Source organism: Chelonia mydas, chromosome 20, assembly GCF_015237465.2.
Source record: "Chelonia mydas isolate rCheMyd1 chromosome 20, rCheMyd1.pri.v2, whole genome shotgun sequence".
NCBI classification, from domain to species: Eukaryota; Metazoa; Chordata; order Testudines; family Cheloniidae; genus Chelonia; species Chelonia mydas.
The window spans coordinates 907,276-924,505 of record NC_051260.2 but is presented as its reverse complement, the minus strand read 5'-3'; the positions used below and the strand labels follow the sequence as shown (position 1 = coordinate 924,505).

General features: G+C 49.0%; 1 protein-coding gene across 1 annotated transcript in view; it reads left to right on the top strand.

The window, feature by feature from the left end:
* The first annotated feature begins 11,635 nt into the window (after window positions 1-11,635).
* The window catches only part of FIGNL2 (fidgetin like 2), a 50,898-nt gene continuing 45,303 nt past the window's right edge, over window positions 11,636-17,230 (top strand). Inside the window, exon 1 of the mRNA XM_043532947.1 lies at window positions 11,636-11,798. The gene's annotated coding sequence lies outside the window, so the exon portion shown is untranslated. The remainder of the gene's footprint in view (window positions 11,799-17,230) is intronic.

The window sequence follows — 17,230 nt, the reverse complement described above, 5'->3', positions numbered from 1 at the left end:
TGTAGGTGCAAAAGTAGCTCCACTGTGAAATCACGTTGGTTAAGAGCTCTGGTAGGTCTGAGCATGTTGTAAGGAAGCAGGTAGCCCAGAGCCCCCTGTTGAAAGAGAGCAAGTGGGAAGGATACAGGGACTGAGCTTGTGGTAAATCGACAGCTCTCTGTAATTCCATGTAATGTTAATAAATCAGACAAATTAAAATAGCTTGAGCTGTGTGATGCGTAAATCAAACTTCCGCTCAGGCCTGGTGCTTTAAAACAATTTGGAGATGGATTCTTGTCTAGTTGAACGAGCGAGTTGGGGGCCGGGGAAGATTTTTACTGACGGCTGTGCTGTAATGTCTTTCTGGCCGCTGTCCCCACTTGAGTCCCCAGTGTACCAGCAGCAGCCTCTTGACAAAGTGGAGCAAAAGTGCCCAGCTTGGAGGGCTGAGGAAACAGGCAGATGAGGTCCGAGCAGCACGCCCTGTGCACCTTCCAGCATGTGGCACATGAGGGCTCTGGGTTGTTCCAGCCAGGGAGGATATTACCCCTTTCTTGGAGCACGCCGCCTTTCTGCTGCTTGATCGCCCTAGATCTGCCTCCTGAAGGTGCCATTTTTGTCTCTCTCCTTTTTTGAAACAAAGAAATCGGAATCCCTTTCACCTTTAGGTCCTTTCCCCTTCTCCCCCTCAGCTCACGGTGCGGCCTGTTGCCGGGGGTCTTTGGGACTGGCCTCATGCTGTCTCTGCCTCTCTACTGATTCCCAGTGCTCCGTCACAGGGGATCCAGACTATCCATGCTTCGGAGGAGGAGAAATTGGCTGAGATGTTTAACTTTGAAAAGTGGAAAATAACTCTCGCTAGTCCTTCCCCGGTCTCACAACCCTTCCTCTGTCAGACGTCACAGCCCCACTGTGGGTAGGGGAGCATTCATCTACAGATGGGGGAAAACTGAGCCGCAGGGTAGTAATGTGTGAGTTGCCTGAGGCAGAGTAAGGAGACTGCCCCGCTAGCCAGCTCACTCTCCTGCAGAGCTGGTAACCACTCTCCATGGCCACTCTGCTACTGCTCCTGGGATGCAGGTACATTGCACACACACCCCCTCATAACAAATAGCTGGTTCTCTACAGCTGCTGACCTCAGGGCACTTTACAGAGGTATCATTATCCCCGGTGTACAGGTAAGATATATAGCTATGTTACAAATGGGGAAACTGAGGCACCAAGTGGTGGAGTGACTGACTGGCGGAGGTGGAAATAAATTCCTGGTATCCTGAGTCCCAAGCCAGTGCCCATAGCCATTGGGCAACACTGCCTCCTACAGGCTGCTCTTAGGCCCTAAACAATTTTTAGGATTGGTTGAGGTTCTAAGAAAAGCTGTAAAAAGAAAAGGAGGACTTGTGGCACCTTAGGGACTAAAATTTATTTAAGCATAAGCTTTCGTGAGCTACAGCTCACTTCATCGGATGCATGCAGTGGAAAATACAATGGAAATGCAGGAGAGGGATGGCTGAACCGAATTGCTCATGGGGGGGAATCGGATTCATAGGTTCCAAGGCCAGACAGGACCATTGTGACATCTAGACTGAGCCCCTCTCTGACACACGCCAGAGACCTGCCCCAACATAATTCCTAGAGCAGAGTTTATAGAAAAACATCCAGTTATGATTTTAAAAGTTGTCAGTGATGGAGAAGCCACCACAGTCCCTGGAAAGTTGTTCCCCTGGTTAGTTACTGTCACCGTTACAGAGACAGCAGATCCTGAGGCAGGGAAGCTCGATGGTCCCCAGAGTTGCAATGAATGTGTGCTTGTATTTGCGGGAGAGAGGCCAGCTGGAGAGGAGTAAATCCAGTGTAGACACCTGGACTTAAGTCTGCAGCAAAGACAACCTTTGAGGTGCTTTGTGACTCCCATTTTAGAGACATGGTGAGGTACAGGCCACGCAGCAAGGCCGCGTTAGACGAACCAGCACTGAGAACCTAGCTCTCAAGTCCTCCGCTCTGAGTCCTAGACCAGGCCAGTGTGTCTGTGTTACAGCGAGGCAGGACAGGGGTGCAGGTGAATCTCCTCCTTCCAGGAACTCTGAATATTGGCAGTCTTCTGAGTCCCTGCAACAAAAGATGGAGAAGAATACTGTTAATCAGGCTGAGGATTGATTCCTCTGAAGGAACTCACAGGATCTTTAGAGCCTTCAAGATCTCTGCTTTTAAGGTCCCATTTTAAAATGCCAGTAAAATAAACACAGGGGATTCTGCACGTCTACCCTGACGTGAGACAAGGCTGTCGGGCTTCGAACCTGTGCTTCGTGAGAGGCCATGATTGCAAAGCAAGTTCTTAAACTGCTACGGCAACCCTGCTACATAAGCCCTTGAGTAACCTCTTGGGACACGCAATGCATTCTACACCAGAAATATCGACATCCTAGTCTTGCAACAGTTCCATGCAGCAAGGGCTAGAAATTACCTACAAGAGGCCTGACATTGGGCGCATTCTCTACCTGGTTTCCAGTGCTGCTCCGAATCTGTCCCAAGACCCTGTTTTGCTTGTTTAGCATTATACGGGCTGGGCCCACAACCAGATGAGCAGGTTTGTCCTGACACCATCCATGAGGTCTTTGTTCCCACACTGTTGCCGATTCATTGGGTTTATTTCCTTGCTATTCCAGTCTGAATTTCTTTTCTCTGATTTTTCAGATGCAAAACAGTTGAAAATTCTCAGTATGGCTCTGATGCTGCAAACGGCTCTGGGTGGGCCCAGGGTTCCCTGCATTTGGTCCTGCTCACAGGCTCGGGGGCCAGGAGCATGCAAAATATATTTTTAAAAGTGCAGCTATATGTAGGTCCTGCACACACCTGCACTATGTAAAACGCTGTGGCACGAAGACTGCCCCTCCTACACAAGCTGCTGTTGCATGGCCTCCTGGGGTGCGAAGGGGGGGCTGGGACTCAAGACTCCCTTCCTTCAAATCTCAGTTCTGACACTGGGATTTATTATAACATCCCAATGAGTTAGGCACCTCCCTCCCCTTGAAATCAAAAGCAGTTAGGTCCCCAACTCACTTAAGCACCTGGTGGGATTTCAAAAGTACCTATCTGCAGCTTTAGGTGCCTAAATCTGGTCCTAACGCCCTCCGTGGCTTTGGACAAGTTGCCTTGCCATTTTGTGCGTCGGCTTCTCCCTCAGTTGAATCCTTGCCTGCTTTGCCCAGAACCGTTAACTCAGATTTGAGGCATGCTCTGAAAATGGGAAACTGCTCAATAGTGGTGGTGTGTGATGCTGGTTGTCGTCCGTTAGGAGCACCCTTCTATATGAATCACTCCTCACTTGGCAAATGTTCTCTTGCCCCAAAGAGTAGAAGCTGAATCTGAACTGAAACCCACGAACCGTTCGGAGCCAGACCCTCATTTCATGGTGGGATCTTTTGCCAGGATCACGGGGCCCCAATTCTGCACAGACGTGTCAGTGGGACTGCTCACAGCACATAAGTCATGGCACGAATGGGCCAAAGTCCCCAGCTCCAAACAAACCTGAATTTAGGGAAAACATGGATCTGGGTGGACATACGGCCATTCTGAAAAGCTTCAGCTCTAAGGACGTGATCAGGCCTGCATCACAGTCAAAGGGAGTTTTCTATTGGGAACTGGCTGGCACACATGGACAAGAGTCTGGGTATGTTGTTCCTTTATGTTGCTCTCCTTTTTTAGGGGTGTGTAGAGTGAAATAGTCAGTGAGAGGGAAACTGATCGTGCTAATTGCTCCACTGACATGAAGGAAGCATGTTCCAGCAAGGCTAATCCTCTGGGCCGTCTGGTTTTATTCTTGCGCACTCAACTTTTAGCAGAATTCCAGGAACTCTGTGGGGTTGAACCTCTATGAAAACAACTCAGTGTGCGTGCTGGCATTCTGGGAAAGGGTCCCTTGTGCCTCTCCGCGTACAGAGCCGCGAGCTGAATGACAAACCCACCACATGCTTCTTAACAGGACCCACACAGCAGAAGCTGGGTTTAACTGAATCTGTCCTGTTGCTGTGTCCCTGAGCCCTAGGCAGGCTCCCAATTACTGTGATTAGCAGAGCAAAGCACCAGAAACTGACCGAGGCTGGGATTAAATCCTTCTTCAAACCTCTCTTCTTGAGTAACCTCCAGGTTTTAACACAGAAATGAGGAATTTTCTGCTGCCGGGCACTTCCAATTACATCCCAATTCATCCAAAAACCTCATCTTTCACAGGGCTTTGCGGGAGAGGGTTTTTTTTTTTTCCCATGGCTTCTCCTTGCCACCATGAACACTGTTACCTAGCTCATATATGGAGCCATAGAGCTCAAAGCACTTTAGCAAGTGACTGTACCACAAGACCGGCCTCCCACCTCTGTTTCCCTGTCTGTAAAATAGGGCTAATATCCGCCCCACAGACTAGATACAAAGCACTTTGGGAGATTTGGTGGAACAATCTTGTAGATGCGTAGTTGCGATCATATTTTAAATGCCCTACAGCAGGGACTTTTCCCTAGTGGACAAGGACACTTCATAATTAGAGGCCTCTTTAGTTAATGTTTCTTGCTTGGCGATTAATAATCTTTGCCTAGTGTGTAAACCCTTCTTCCAAGCACAGCTGCTCCCAGCCTGCAGAGGTGTAAGCTGAGCTGGTGATATGTCGCCCCTTCGGGAACCAAAGGGCTGGAAGAAAATATTAAACATCACATGTCAAAAATCCATGGACCTGGGATTATCCTATTTTGTTGTTAAACCCTGATGTGATTTGTGGAATGTCAGCTTCCCTGTGGGATCAAGAGAAGCCCCCGTGTTGTTAAGAAGAAGGTGTCAGCAGAGATTTCGGCTGATGGTTTCTATCACTGGTCAAACAGAAAGAGAATTAACAAATTCAGACTTTTGATTAGCAGTTTATTTTTCTAGCGGAATCATGGGGAGTGATTTGTGAAGATAAATTATGCAGCCCTGTGGTTAGAATGCAGCATTTCTGGGGCTAATGAGGTGAGTTTGAACTCTCCAAGCAGGTCTCGAACCCTGCTTTCCAATTTAATAAAATGCAGCTTCTGCCTAGGGAAACCCAGAGTCACCATAAATGTCAGGTTCCCATTTTATAGGTTGCTATGATTAATATTACTAGTCATCGTTTTCACAAGAGTAGCGACTAGAGACCCCCAACAGAGATCGGGGTCCCACTGAGTTGGCACTGCACAGACACACAGCAATGAGACAGTCTCTGCTGCAAAGAGCTCACAATCTAAATGGACAAGACAGACAAAAGAATTATACCCATTTTACAGATGCAGAACCGAGGCACAGCAAATTTAAATGACTTACTCATTTCCTGCAGAAAGTCTGTCTGACCTCAGACAAGCTGCTTCACCCCTCTGTGCCTCCGTTCCCCAACTATATAATGGAAATAATAAAACTGACCATGCTTTGTAAAGTGCCGTCCAATCTTTGGGTGGAAAGCTGCTACATAAGTGCTAAGCATCGCTCTGAAAATTTCAGGACTAGCTAGAGGCTGACCTAAATGCATTAGGTTTAATACCCCTTCTAGAATTTACCTTGGCATTTACTATAACAACTCTGGATATTCATGTTAGCTGTATAAGCATCTAATCCTCTTTGGGCCTTGCTAAATGCCTGGCCTCAATGATTTCCTGTGGCAGTGAGTTCCACCGTCTAATTACACTGTATGAAAAAGTATTTTTTACCTATTTTGAATTTTCCCGTGTTTAATTTAATTGAATGTCCCCGTGCTCTTATGCTGAGACAGAGAGAACAGACACCCCAATCTGCCTTCTCTAGACCACTGTTTGATATACTTTTATGATGTCCCCTGTCATTCATCTGCTTTCTCAGGTAACCAGTTGCACGCTTTTCAATCTCTTGACATAGGAGATCTTTTTTCGGTCAGTGCAGCATCTCAACTTCAGTTAGTTTTGTGCAACTGTGTGTCTTGTGGGTTTGAACAGTGCCTAGCATGATGAGGTCCTGGTCCTTGACTAAGGCTCCGTGGTGCTACTGGGAGACCCCCTAACAAACAGTAATGATGATAATAGATCCGGGCAGCCATATCTGGTTAGGCTTTCTGCACAAGACTTGTGCTCCCTATGCTGATGGAGTGGGGAAGCGGCAGCTTTGCATCCTGCTTGGACTCTCCGTAGGATGGTTTCTGGGCATTGGTATAAAAATATCCTCTTTTCCAAAGTGTGGCTCGGGGAGGGGGAGGGGATAGCGCGTGTGGGGAAGGCATGTCAGCTGGCACTTGAAGGCGCTTCTGTCTGATTTATAGTTGGCAGTGGCTTCCCAAACAGAAGCCAAGCTTGCAAGGGGAGTTCAGTGAAAGCTCTGTACACGCCTTGGTGCTGCTCACTGTCTTCAGGGCTATTCGTATGTTGATTGCAGCAATATCCGGATGGTTCCAAGTAATTTTTCCTTGACTGAATATTGGTCAGGCAGGGTTTTTTTAACGCTATATTCATGATGTGCAATGAGCTGGGAAATACCCTCCCTACATTACCTTCTGGCCTTTCAGACAGGTTGGAAATTGTGTCTTCCAACTACAGGCAGTCCTCTGTCCAGAGGGGCGACCTGCAGGCCAACATCACTTATTGGGGGCATTAAGTAGAGAAGGTGTGGTCCTGTGGATGGGCTGAGGAGCCAGTGAACTGGGGGGTTTGGCTCCAACTCAGCCTCTGATCATAGGCTAGTCAGTTGCCCTCACTGTGAAAAGGGGAACATGTTGCTAGTCATTGTTCATAAAGCACTTGGCGATCCAGCAGTGATGTGCAGAACCCCCACTGAGTTGAGTGGGTGTTTGGGGTGAGTAAGGACTGCAGAATTTGGTCCATTAGGATTAAGGGGTTTTAATTCTTCATATTAGTGGCTCTCCACATGGATGCTCCAGGGAAATCAAAACAATTACATCTTTAGCTACCCCAACCTATTGCCCCGCCCCAGTCCACCAACCCAGATGCTCTTTTAAGGGTCCTATCAAAGCTATAGCAAGCCTGAAGAGAATCACAAGTGATGGAGTGTTAGCCCTGCATTTTGACAGATGCTCTCAGGACTTCCCGGTGAGAGAAGGGCTTTTAGGATTCTGTCTCCTCTACATTCTGCTGTGTGGCTAGGGATGTGTATGAGCAGGGAGGCGGGGGCAGAATGTATTTGTTGTGTTCCTGTTTTGTAACTTCTGAGTGTGTGCTGTTTTTGTCTAGCTCCCACTTTGATCAGGCATGAGGACTCCTTCGCGGTTGTGTCTGTCATTTCAGCTGATTTACCCCCACCCCACCCCGGTGGCTGAAGCCAAGGAACTAACCCTGGAGAATTCAGCAAGGAGCTCTGACAAATCCTTTCCCAATTAACATGGCAAGGTATCTGCTAGAAGCTGGGACTGGACCACAGGGGATGGATCACTTGATAAATTGCCCAGGCCTGTTCACTCCCTCTGAAGTACCTGGCACTGGCCACTGTCAGAAGACAGGACACTGGGCTAGACAGACCACTGGTCTGACCCAGTCTGGCCCTTCTTGTGTCGTGTTCTTGTGTCGTGGACGCACAGAACAAACCAGTCATCTGATTTTGTTTTAATTGCTACCAAACAGGCAACAAACTAATCAACAAGATGGAAGTCCCCAGTGAAGCCAGACGAGGCCTCCGGTCACTAGATAAGGAAGAAGACTCAAAGGGACAGGCTTGAGTGAAGGGAGAGCAGTACAGAGCGCTGGAGCTAGGAGGATGGACTGTGATGGTTTTGAGGTCAATTTCCCTGGCCTCTCTCCTCTTAGGGCAATGTGCTGGGGAAACTAGGGGGTTCACAGGCTAAGCTCTTCATAGAGGGAGGTTGTAGCTGCAGCTCTCCGCACCCCACACACCAGTACTGATCGTCCATGCCGGATGGCCCCCCAGCCATGTAGGTCACTCTGACAAGTCACCAGCCACGACCTGAATCTTGGGAAATGTGCTGGGTAGCCTGGAAGCACCGAGGCCAGTTTCTCTGACATGCTGCAGCTTGGGCAGCCGTCTCCTTCTGTGCAAAGCGAATACAGAAATGCTGCCAAGTGAGCATGTCACTCCGGACGTGGTGCATGGGATTGCACACGGGCGCAGAGATGGAGGATCAGACCCTGTGTTTCTAGATCAAATCAAAGACTTGCAGGTTCCACTGCTCCTTTCATATAATAATGATCTGCTGGGGCAGCCTTTGAATGGCTGGGGACGGCCATTAGCCTTTCAGGGCTCCAGATTTAGCACCCGGTGGCCTGTTGGGTCAAGGTTCTCTTCTCATTTACACCAGTTTTTCTCGGCTGTAACTCCATTAGCTTCAGTGGGGCTGCTCCTGTTTTACATCAGTGTAAGTGATGGGAGAATTGAGCACTGCGCGTTTCAAACTGTTATGTCCATGTGCACTTCCAGGGATGAATTTGGCCCAATGGGTATTAAATAATGGTCCGCTCATTTGTCACTCTTCAGATTTGCACCCACAAGAATGTATTATCGTTGAGAGAGGTAATTAAGTAAATAATGAGAATATTTGCATGCAGATGAGCTGCATTTAAAAAATTCTGGGTGTGAGCAAAATGCACCCTCAGTTGTAACATCTTCTGCAAAACGTGGAGTGGTAGAGGTGGTCAGAAGAACTCTGGAACAATCTTCTGGCTGAGAATGCAGATCCAACTAAATCAATTGTCAATTCTGCCAAAATTTTATTTTGGCAAAACTTTTTTCTCACTTTCTTTTCCCCCAATGTCAAAATATCCCGCTTGGACATTGTTGGAATTAAACATTTAGATTTTTTCCTTTTGAAGTTATTTTTCATTTCAAAATGTATTTGTTATAAAATAAAATAACAAATCAAACTCACCATGAAATGTTTCAGTTTTGTTGCAAACAAAACATTTCCATCAATCCTAAGTGAAATTTTTCTGCAATTTTCTTTCATGGAAAATTTTGAACTTTTTGGGTTTGCTCCTAATTGGAATGAAAATACCTGTCACAATCTTGACATTCTCTGCAAAAAGGTAGTAAAGCCCTTATGACTTCTGGGCTATCTTCCTGCCGAAATCTTTTGGTTAATAGACACGTTCTGTGATCCAGTACTCCAAAGGCAAAAATTGTGTCTTAAAGCCTCGCCTCACGGAGTCAGAGGAAGATAATTAAAATGTAAAGATGAGGTATTTCCCTCTCTCCTTTTCCCTGAAGCCTCCACTCTCTTCCATCTCTAAAGATCTAGCCAAACAGGGCTGGCTGGCTCTGAGATGACATAAAAAAGGATCAGTTTCTTCTTTCCAGGCCTTTATCCGCCTACCTGGAGGAATAGTGTGTGTGCTGCAACACACCAGTTGGTCTAGGATAATTCTGTTCCTCTTCCAGCTTCTTAAGAGGAAAATGTGTCATTATCCCAGGGAACTGAGAGAGGTCTTGGGTGTGGAAAACCTCATTGTGATCTGATTGTATTAAAATGGAAATTGATCTGGTGTAATAAAATAGAATAGGAGCTTGTGTGTTTTGTTACTAGGGAGAGGGCTGGGGGGAGAGTTAGAAGCCAAACACCAGGCACCTGCAAAGCATTCTGGATTGAAACTGACCCGCAGAAGGTGAATTGTTGGACAGGGAGAAGGGAGTGTATGTCGTCCAGTAGCCCCGCAGACTATGAAGAGGATAGATGGAAAGATTACACAGGTTCTCAAACTTTTTCATAGAGCGGCTGATGTCTTAATCGTGGTCACCTCCCATCAGCATGATATCTCTGGAGTAACTATGTTTTATTTTTGCACAGTAAAGTAATGCTGGGGAAGTATTCAAGGTATTTCTGGCTTCCTTTAACACGAGGTGGTAGATGGAGACAAGGAGACCTGGCGCTCTGTAAGCAGCCAATTCTATGCAAACCACTGTCTCCTATTCTCTGGGAAGGAATATAGGCAATCCCAGAGCCACCTCAGCCAGACCTAGCCAGGCCATGGGCTGCTGCTGCCTTCTCAGGGGTTTGTTGCTGGCCTTTGTGCGTTGCTCCTGCAATGTAGGAGTGGAAGGGGAGGGAGGCCGAACAGGAGCAGAGTTGCTCCGTGTGCATATATGACACAGTTGCCTTCAGATGCTTTAAAAAAAAACAACACACCCAAAACAATCCTCTGCTGTAATTTGGTCTTGAGACCCGGTTGTCTTTTGTATGAAGCACATCTCCACCGCTCTTGGTGTTGAATGTCTAACTCTGTCCCTGGCCCATTTACATTAAATCGTTTAAATTCCTCCTCACTACGGACCCCCCTGAAGAACCCAGTGGCATTTCACTCCCCCAGAAAATATAGTCCATGCTGAACGGCATCCCCCGCTCCCATGGCAGATGCGCTCCCCTCCTTCCTCAAGGGGGCCACCCTCGCCGTGACTGCAGAAGTGGACTCAAACTACAGAACGCCTCGTCAACCCAGTCACCATAGCCTGGGGGCTACGATGGTTTTAGGTGACGCGGAGTGGACAGCTGAAGCCATCAATGGGCTTGGACGTCTCATATTGCTGTTTTTAAGCCACACTGGAGAAGATTGAAAGGTGCATTTAAAAAAACAAAACCCTTTCCACGTTTCAGATGAAATCTCCCACGGTTGGGCTTTTCCTGAGGCCCAGAGAAATAGCCCCTGTCCTTGCTCTGCAGTGCCCTGGTGGGTGGTGGTAAAAGGTTACTCTGCATCTCACCTCACGGTGTTTTTCCCCAGCCCCTATTCGGAGCCCCTCCCGTTCCTATAGGCCCACCCTCCAGCTGTTGTTTGTTTGCATTTCAGTGGGCGCGAGGGGTGCCCGGGCAAATCTCCCACGGCCTTTAATTCCAGCTACTGTAGATGGTTGTGACTTGAGCCCTGGTTCTGGCGTGAACTTGGTGTGGGCCCGGGGCCGCACCCTTGCTGCAGGGTCGGGACCTCAATTCTTTCTGTACTGGTGTAAATCAAATCACTGAACTGGAAGCACGGTCCCATTGGATCTCGTGCGGGGTGCCTGAGTTCGGCCCAAACTCCATGGGGGGCAGCCTTTGAGCCATAGGTCCTGGCACTTGGGGCGCTGCCGCACCCCCTGGCTTGGCATGGTCTCCCCCAGAGACAGGGTTTCCAGCTTGGTCTCAGCACCCCCACATTGTTCCGGCCTTTGGGGTGCGTTCTGGGGAGTCTCCCTGGGCGCCAGAGAGCGTGTCCCCCCCCAGTTGTGTTAACCCAGAAACGTACCGCTCCCCCGCCCCAGGAAGGGGGGGAAGAACCAGAGCAAGGGCCTGAGCCGCTGGAAGGGGCCTGGCCGGAGGGATTTCCAGGGGCTTGGGGGTGCCCAGCCCCCCGCTTTGTGCTCCGGCTGATTTCAGCTCCTCTCGCCCCGCAGCCCCTGGGCCGGGAGGCCACAGCTGACGAGCTGAGCCAGGCAAGAGGCAGCGACTCGCGGCCCATTGGTCGCTCCCCCCAGCCCCCGGCTGGCTGGGGCGGGAGCGGGGGGGACGGGGGCTGGTCCAGTGTCGCAGGGGGCCCTGAGCTGTGGGGGGAGGGCCCTGGGGGGAGGGGGCTTGCGGGGGCAGGGGGGATCCCTGGGGAGGGGGCTTGCGGGGGGAGGAGGAGGCAGAGCCCAGAGCAGGGAGGGGGCAGCACTGAGCAGGCTGCGCCCCCCCCTCCCCCGAGCTGCCCCGGCGCAGCCCAGCCCAGCCCCGCAGCTCCCGGCCGGAGCAGCCGCCGCAGCTGGCCCCGCATTGTCCCGGCGGCCGCAGGATGCCCAGCCCCGCACCGCCGCCCGCCGCCCCCCGGGCCCGCGGATTCGGTGCCTGCGCCGGGCTCCGATAGGGGTGAAGCCGGAATGAGGAGGTGAGTGGCCGCCCCTGGCACCGGGCCGGGGGCCGCAGGGGGGAGGGTTGGGGGGCGCACGGGGGCCGGGGGCTTTGGGGAGGTCGCAGGGGGTCGGGGGGTGCACGGGGTCAAGGGTTAGATGCACTCTCGGGCTTGCACAAGCAGGGGTTGCACGGGGGTGTGTAAGGGGGGTTGCACCTTGTCAGGGTGTGAATGGGGGGGGTCGCACAGAGTCGGGGGGTCGCACAGGTCCGGGGAGCGAGTGGGGAGGGTGTGAGGTTGGGGGGCTCGCACGGCGGTCGGGGTGTGAATGGGAGGGACGCACATTGTGGAGGGTTGCAGCAGCCAGGGTGCAGGATGCACTGGGATGTGTGTGTGTGCGGGGGGGGGGTTTGTATGGAGCCAGCGTAGCTCCGGGGTAGGAGGGTTGGGAGGGGTCTCCGGGGGGGAGTGCACAGGGCTGTGGGGGGAATTGCTCAGGGTGCAGGTTGCACAAGCCTGGGCGTGCAAGGGGACGGGGGTGTTCAGGGCAGCTGCATGGGGCTGCAGAGGGGGGCCCGTGCGCACAGGGTCACAGTGCCTGGCTGGAGAGGTGGAGGCTGCCCCCCAGGGAGGGGAGAGCTTGGGCGGGGGCTGTGTGCAGGGGCTGGCGTTGTGTTGGAGGCAGAGGGCCGGGCAGGAACTGAGTGTGTGTTGCGGCAGGGGGGTGCAGGGTCTGGGCGCATGGAGGGATGAGGAGATGTGTCAGGTTTGGAGCCGGGGTCTTTGGGGCCATGGCTTGCGCTGGACCCGAGGTCAGAATTCTCGAGCATGTTGGATGTTGGTTCTGGCAGAGTGATCTCTTCACCCAGAGCATCTCATCGGCACCCCCCGGTAGCTAAAGGGCTTGCCCCCCAACCCCCGATGGATTCTTTGGGGGTGGGGATGACTATATAGCATACATTCCATTAGCCTGGCCACTGTCATTGAAGGCCCAGCTGCCGCAGAGGCTGCAAGGGGTGTGGGGTGCATAATGTGATACACATGCATTTCCTTCTAGCACCCGGGGGGGGCAGGGGGTTAGCTGTCTGCCGGATCTCACTGACCATTCACCGTGCTCCGACAGGACTGGGTGCGAACAATATTGTCTGACATTTCTGTAGCATCTGTTATCTCATGGTCGCGGGGCTACAGAAACGCAGCCACCTCTGGGGTGAAGGGCATCTGTGAGACGGGTGCACACAGCTTGCTCTTCAGCCCCTGTGGGAGGAGCGTGAATGCATAAACACATCGGGAGGCAAACCCCTAGAAGTGCTAATGGGATCTTTAATGTCTACACAGGGTAGGAAGAATTTTGATGTTTACGTTCTTGTCCAAAAGGTACTTAAGAAAATTAATGTTAATAAAGATAATTAGCACCTGGAACTTATTGCCTCATGAAGTCTCTGAGGCCAAAACGTATCAAGATTCAGAAAGGGACTGGAGATTTACCTGGATATCAGGACTATCTAATATCCAGGACTATCTAGAGTTATAGTAGATAATGCCAACAAAGTTGGAAAGGAAGAGTAAACCTCAGTTCCTTGTACCGTCCTCTGAAGGCCATGGTGCTGGCCCCTGGCAAAGCCAAGGTGCTTGGCTACGTGGACATGGATGTGGTCAGGGTGGCAGTGCCGGTATTCCTGTTATTAATTGTCACCTGGCTGTCACCAGTATGGATAAAGATGCATCCAAAAACCAGCGTGTTTGCTTTTGGTACCTCCATGCAAATAGAGTCGAAGCAGCAGATCCCAAAGCAGCGGGCTGCCAAGGAGTCTGGTGTCTTTCACAAACTACCTGGCTGAACTATATATAAATGCATGTCGGAGCTCTGCTGTGGGGTGAGTGAAAAGAAGTGCTGGCCACACATTCCCCTTCATCCCAAACATAGGTGCTGGCGCTCCGGGTCTTGGGTGATTCTGCACCCCCCTGGCTTGATGTGGTTTCCATTGTATGCAGGGTTTACAGTTTGGTTCAGTGGCTCTCAGCACCCCCGCGATACGAATTTCTCCAGCACCCCTGATCCGAATTATTCTGAGCTTCAGTGCAGCAAAAATTGCAGGATCTTCCTCCCCTGGCCGGTGTTTTTGTGTGTTTCATAGTCCTTTAGATGCCCTGGCTTGTACTCAGTGGTGAGTAGAAGGGTGGCCAATTAACAGAAGAGGGAAAGGGTCTAAATCAGGATTAGGCTTTGTGGGAGCCAGTATCCATGGAGGCCGGATGGTGTGGGGAGTAGGAGCCTAAAGAATGTTTGTTTGGTTGGTTAGCGGTTGTGTTGATAGCAGAACTGTGTATGGATTGTACAGAGACATACCTGCTGCTCTCACATGTGTGCCAAGTAACCCCAGCTCCCCCACAGGCCTCTGATCGTGGACTGTTATAGCTGAATCTCTGCTCAGAACATTCCCCCTCCCCCCATGGCCTCAGGGGTATGTATTCATGTCAATGCCCATGCATGACTCCCGTTAGTATGTACATGTGTACGGGGAGCGAATGGGTTCCGGAGCATGCTATAAATGTGTTTATTGGGTAGAGCAGAAGATCACGTACCTTCTAAGAGCAACAACACATATGCCCTGCCTTTAATTGCCAAGCTAATCAGGCAGGCATGGGACAGCATTGGCCTATTAACATTTTGTAGAATTAAATTTCAATACAGTATTTTTTTAAAGCCAGGAATAGTTTTCTTTGATTCTTACTGGTTTTTGTTCCTTTTCTTGCTACAAGAAGACGACAATTATTTTATTTTACAGTGGTTTATTAAACAATAAGTTTAAAAAAAGAATGTCTCACAAAAAATGGTGTGTATATATATGTATATATTTAAATAAATGGTCAATTTCTTGGATCTTCTGCAGATCCTGTGTATTGACTTATGGGAGTAATAATTTTGCTTTGGCATGTGAGATATGAATTCTAAATAATAAATAATATCTCAATTTTTAGCGCAAATTGGAAGGATACAAATGTGCTTAACTAAATTTAGAACAAAAAAATCCCCCAACACTTAATGTAGTTAATTGAAGAAGGTTATTTTAAGCAGTACAGTTTTGGTGAAGAAAATGATTAAAATAACTAGGTTTGGCTCTATAATTGAACTATTGATCGTATGCATTTGTATTATGGAAAAACCTCGCCAATTTCCTTCCAAATCTTTCCACATGGTCAAGCCGATTGCTGGCCTTGAGTTTTTATGGATCGCTCTTTATGTGCTCGTCAAATGTTGACCGAGAGTTGGGGGGGGAGTGGGTAGAATTTTGTTTTGTGTGGGTGCCAATGTGTAATTTATGTGGGGGTTTGTTCTCAGAGGTTTTTCTGAATTAAACATTTTGGCAGGGTAGAGATGCAGTGGAGTTAAACATTTGTTTTAGATCTGGTTAACAGGAGTGTATGGAAATTTTCTTGTTGAGGGCTTTTTGGGTTAATGACTGGCACATATTGTATTGTATCCTTTGAAAATCCTTAGAATCCTGAAATAATGTAAACATGCAGGCCTGAAGTCCGCACTGATGTAAGAGGGTGAAACTTTACAGAAGTCAAAGGAGCTGTGCCCGTTTTCACCACTGATGGTTTTGTGAACGCTAATTATTGATGATGAAAATGCCCTATGTTAATACTTATTAGCTTTTTGCTGCTGATATCTGGAGTTTCTGTCAAAAGTTCCTTAAAAACGCCCATTGTTTTTATTATAAAAATGCATGAGATCCGATTTAGCAAAGGAGACATAGATCCTGGGGTGGGTTTTTGGTGTGGCTTAAGCCATGAAGGAGCAGAAAGCTGCTGTTCCTCTCTCACAATTAGTTTTCTTTTAACTCAGCTCCAGGGAACGGTTTAGCTAGCAGCCTTTGTTCTGCCTCCATTCTCCTTTAGAAGACCCTCTGCATTCTTTCCTTTTGCCATTATCATTTTGGTTAAACAGAAAGGCAAGTTGTGTACCATATGGATCATGTTAACAATTGCTTATCTGGAGCTGGTGTTTTCTCCCCTCTCCCCAATCTTTTGGCTTCTTTCAGACCTCTGAGTGAGGGTTTAATAGCATCTTCGATTTGAGGCAATCAGACCGCACCGTGGTGCCAGTTTGACAAGGGTTCTGTAAAACAGGAACAACCTCTCTCTCCCTCAATCTCTTTTGTCTTGTTTCCTAAGAAAGTTCATTTCCCATTTCTGCAGACACATAGCTTCTTCCATGTCACCAGCTGGAAGAGAATAAGCAAATTAAAACATGTGGTTAGCACTAAAAATCCCCAGACAAGCCCTACAGAATATTTGGAAATAACCAAACTGTTTTGATTAGCAGAGACCCTGGTGAGAAAATAGCACAAATTCATGGGCGAGATTCCCACCGTTTAGTCAAGAAAGTGCTTTCATGACGCGCATAGTTCAAGAGCTGTCTTCCTCTGACCTCTCTCCGCCCGGGAGTTTTGCTCGGAGGCGATGCTAATGATATTTTTCAGGTTTACCCAGGCTGAAATACGTATACACACGAGACCAAGGGTTTCAAAAGTGGAGACCTCAGTTTGGGCTTCTGGCTCCTCAGCAAGTAGCTTGAAGGCTCCAACTCGTGACTATAACCCTCTCTTTACACTCTGCTCCGACTGAGCTCAGTACCATCTGACAATCAGGGCTGTTTATTTTAGGAGCCTAAAAATGGATTTGGGTGGTTCTCTTTGGCCCCTGTGATGGCCATTAGGTATAAATACTGCTACTGACTGATTTCCTTGCAGTAGAAGTAAACAAAAAGTCTCAACAAGGTATTTGGCTGCAAAGTCTGTACTAAGTCTTAAAATAGCAAAGGTGGATCAGAACGAAGAAAAGATCTGCAGAGGACAAAGGCAACTTGCAAGGATGTGGCCTGCAACCCATTGTCGGTGCAAGTCTCTGGATACGTGAAGATGTGCACATTGTGTCTCACTCACAATCCAGTTGTTTTGCGATAGCTTGACTCATTACAGTTGTCATTTATACAGCCCCACAGGCGTGCATGGCAGTTCACCGTCCCCAGGCAGCGTACAATCAGCTTGTCCTGTAATATGCGGAAATATTACTGTCTTTGAAACTAAAGTAAGATTTATATTGAAACACCCGCCGTCAACTTTCTTCACATGTGAAAGACACCACGGCTGGTTTTCAGCAGTTACAGATTACTGCCCCAGATCCTACTACTTCATTCTCCTGTACCCACTTCACATTTCCTGCCTAGAAATTCCCATCTCCTGTAACTTAGTCCAAGGTAATAACTGAAGCAGGTATTGCTTCTTGCGGTGAAGGCACCAGCTTGGGACTCTTATCACACCACTTCATTTAGGTGGGATCTGAGCTCGCTTGAAAATTGGGCCCTTAATTTTTCTGTGCCTCGGTTTTCTTTCTGTTAAAGAGAGAGAACAATACATCCCTACCTGGAATAGGTTCATGTGTTTGTCAGTTGCTCAGAA